At 40.5% G+C, this 4433-nt stretch overlaps 1 protein-coding gene across 3 annotated transcripts in view; it reads right to left on the reverse strand.

Annotated features, from left to right (window-relative positions):
• lins1 (lines homolog 1) overlaps window positions 1-4433 on the reverse strand; it is a 37625-nt gene that overhangs the window by 10362 nt on the left and 22830 nt on the right. The window lies entirely within an intron of this gene.

Raw genomic sequence — 4433 nt, forward strand, 5'->3', positions numbered from 1 at the left:
TAAGACAGCTCCCCATACCCAATATCAACTTAGATAACATCGTCTGGACTGTCTCTAATGCCTGTGTCTTTCCTTAGATAAAGGAATTAAAACTGTTTACAGTATTCCAGGTATGTACTAAGTAGTACCATGTGTAGCTTTACCAAAACTTGCTTATTTTTATACTTCATTCCCTTTGAAATAAAGATCAATACTGCATTTTGTTTCCTTATTACCTGTTGAACTCTTGTGCTAACTTTTTGTGATTTATTCCCAAACCCCTATGTGTTAGTTTTTCCCATGATCATGTTAAATGGCGGAACACGTTCTAATGCTGAATTGCCTTCTCCAGTTCCTAATTTGCATGTTCCTATGCATATTCATATTTCTTAAATTATTCAAATGACAGTCCCAACTTATTTTGTGAGATTAATAAAAATGAGACATTAAGTTTTTTCTTAAAAATCATGAGATGTCACAACAGAAGGGCACAACAGCTTAAAGCAAAATCCTTACTGACATTGTTTGGACATCACCTGATGAAGGAGCGACGCTCCGAAAGCTAGTGCTTCCAATTAAACCTGTTGGACTATAACCTGGTGTTGTGTGATTTTTAACATTTTACATATATTGTGTGTTTTTGGGCCAGACGGCCCCGTCCTCCCCGATTTGAATCCATGTAAGACTCTGTTAACTCACTTTTTAGATTAGAATCAGTCTAAACATTATGGCACAGACAGGGAACACAGGGGACTAACACCTTCAACATATTATCTGGCTGTCACCAATTGTTACAATTAACCTGAGAATGTAACTTTTAAAAAATGTTTTGTGAGTTACATATGAAAGAAGTGAAACTATCATGGTCATTCTAACAGATGAGAGACTTAACAATCAAGGTATTTTTCAATGTATATTTTCAGTTACATCACACTGTAAAACTTTGCTATACATTCTGTGTCTTACAATTGTGTACTCCACAACCACCTGATGAAGGAGTGTCGCTCCGAAAGCTAGTGCTTCCAATTAAACCTGTTGGACTATAACCTGGTGTTGTGTGATTTTTAACTTTGTACATCCCAGTCCAACACCAGCATCTCCTAATCACAATTAAGGAAATCTATCAGAGATGAAAAAAGGAACTTCTGTGAAGATGCAGAGAATATGGGAAGAATTTTTTTTAATAGAATCTCTAGTGTGGAAACAGGCCCTTCGGCCCAACAAGTCCACACTGACTCCCTGAAAAGTAACCCACCCAGACCCATTCCCTATATTTACCCCAATGTACTTACCCTACACATCCCTGTACACTCTGGGCAATTTAGCATAGCCAATTCACCTATCCTGCACATCTTTGGATTGTGGGAGGAGACCGGAGCACCCAGAGGAAACCTACGCAGACCATGGGGAGAATGTGCAAACTCCACACAGACAGTTGCCCAAGGTTGAAATCGAACCCGGGTCCCTGGCACTGTGAGGCAGCACTCTAACCACTGAGCCACCATGCCACCCCAAATTTAAACGAATTTTTTGTTTCTGTATTCACAAAGGAAAGAGATGATAGTAATTCATGAGAAACAGTGTGAAATATTGGTTAAAATGATCACGAGAGGAAGTATTAGAGGGGTAGGAATCCTTGAAAACAGAAATGTCACCAGGGTCAAATGAATTGTTACCAAGGATGTTAAAGGAGGTCAGGGAGGAAATAGCAGAAGCTGTTATTTTATAATCTTCACTAGATACAGAGGGTTGCTGGAGGACTGAAGGAATGTGAATGTGGATCTGTTGTTTAAAAAGAGTACAAAGGAAATGTCAAACAATTACACACCAGTCAGTCTTACTTTGGTGGTGGGCAAATTGTCAGAACTAATCCCGAACGATTGGATAAATTGTCACTTAGAAAGGCACAGATAGTCAAGGGTAGTTCGCATGACTTTGTTAAGAGAATGTAAAGCCTTACAAATTTAAATTAATTCTTTGAGAAAGTGACAAGGAGGATCGAAGAGGATTGTACAGTGGATGATGTCTACATGGATTTTAGTATGTGACAAGGTCCCACTGGTCAAAAAGGTAAATGCTCATGCGATACAGGGTAATGTGTTGAATTCAATCGAAAGTTGGCTTAGTAGCAGGAAATCAAGAGTAATGGTTTCACAAATGGCAAGCAGTTTCAAGTGGTGTACTACAGGGCTCGGTGTTGTGACCCCTGCTGTTTGTTTCATGTACTGGACTTGAATGTCAAGGAGACAGTTCAGAAATTTGCAGACGACACACAAATTGGCCATGTTGTTGGATTGGGGAGGAGAGTGACGGATTAAGTTAAACTTTGATAAGTGTGAAGTAATGCATTTAGGGAGGTCAAACAGTAAATTGAATGCACAATAAACGGGAATATGCTGAGACGGGTAAATTAAGTGAGAGATCTTGGTCTCTAAAGATAGCAGTACTGATCTTGGTCCCTAAAGATAGTAGTACAGGTAGATATTATTGTAAAGAAGGTTTATGGAATGCTCTCCTTCATTGGCAGAGATCTGGAATACAAGTGCGAGGTGTCTGGAATTTGCTGCCTGAGTTATTAGTGGAGGCAGAGACCTTAAACCCTTTTAAAAAGTACCTGGATCTGCACCTTAAGTACTGTAAGTTGCAGGGCTATGGGACATGTGTGGGAAGCTGGATTTAGGAAGGGCACCTGGACATCTTCAGTTTGGCATGGACAAAGAAGGCCAAATGTCTCTTCTGTGCTGTACCATTTCTATGATTCTGCAGTAGCAGGTAGAGATTGGGGCAACAATAACTCCATGGGGAGATATCCCCAAATTCCACTGGTCAGTGCTGGAACCCTCACTCTACCAAACAAAAAACAAAAATCAGTTAACAAATTCATAAAATGCAGCAGAAGCAACAAACTTCAAATAACCTGGTAATGAAGGACTTCAATGATATTTGCGAGTGCTCCCTGGGCAGGGACAGAAGAGCAAAACCAAGTTACTGAAATGGGGGAGGGAAAGAGTAAAAGCCAACTGAGTTAAATATACCATGCTGAGGATGCAGAAAATGAGAAGGAGGCAGATTAGAAAGAGAACAGAAAGGAAAGTCTGGAGGATAGAAGATTGGATGAGATGGGATGGGTTGGGATGGGATGATCAAGGAGGTGGGGCAGGATGGAGAAAAAGTCAGAATGGTCGTGCATAGATTCACCTTCGTGCTCTTTTGACAGGTATGAATTTAATTCCAATTCGAAATTGAGATAAATGTTATGTCCATTTAAAAAAAATGGCAGATATATAAATAATGAGTAAATATTCAGAAGAACCCAAGACACGGAGTTTAAATGCACTCTACACTGGTGTGACCAAAAAGCAAACAAAATACTAGGTCACATTGCCAGATCAATGCAATACAAGTCTAAAACGATCATAGTTAAGTTCGTTAATGCAAAGGCCCAATTTAATAAATGGTGGCACAATTTTCACAGACTTCGTGTCTAAGGAAGAAAGGTAAAATACATTGGGATGCTACTCATTGGAATTTAGAAGAATACAAGATGATTTCATTGAAACATATAGAGTCATAGAGATGTACAGCAGGGAAACAGACCCTTCGGTCTAACTCGTCCATGCCAACCAGCTATCCCAACCCAATCTAGTCCCAGCTGCCAGCACCTGGCCCATGTCCCTCCAAACCCTTCCTATTCATATACCCATCCAAATGCCTTTTAAATGTTGCAATTGTACCAGCCTCTACCATTTCCTCCGACAGCTCATTCCATACACGTACCACTCTCTGCAAGAAAAAGTTGCCCCGTAGGTCACTTTTATATTTTTTCCCCTCTCACCCTAAACCTATGCCCTCTAGTTCTGGATTCCCCCACCTCAGGAAATAGACTTTGTCTACGTAGGTCACTTTATATTTTTTCCCCTCTCACCCTAAACCTATGCCCTCTAGTTCTGGATTCCCCCACCTCAGGAAATAGACTTTGTCTAATTATCCTATCCATGTCCCTCATTATTTTGTAAACTTCTATAAGGTCACCCCTCAGCCTCCAACGCTCCAGGGAAAACAACCCCAGCCTGTTCAGCCTTTCCCTATAGCTCAAATCCTCCAACCCTGGCAACATCCTTGTAAATCTTTTCTGAACCCTTGCAAGTTTCACAACATCTTTCCGATAGGAAGGAGACCAGAATTGCATGCAATATTCCAACAGTGGCCTAACCAATATTCTGTACAGCCACAACATGACCTCCCAACTCCTGTACTAAATACTCTGATCAATAAAAGAAAGCATACCAATCATCTTCTTCACTATCCTATCTACCTGCAACTCCACTTTCAAGGAGCTATGAACCTGCACTCTAAGGTGTCTTTGTTCAGCAACACTCTCTAGGACTTTACCATTAAGTGTATAAGTCCTGCTAAGATTTGCTTTCCCAAAATGCAGCACCTCACATTTACCT

Source organism: Chiloscyllium plagiosum, chromosome 36 (genome assembly GCF_004010195.1).
Source record: "Chiloscyllium plagiosum isolate BGI_BamShark_2017 chromosome 36, ASM401019v2, whole genome shotgun sequence".
NCBI lineage: Eukaryota > Metazoa > Chordata > Chondrichthyes > Orectolobiformes > Hemiscylliidae > Chiloscyllium > Chiloscyllium plagiosum.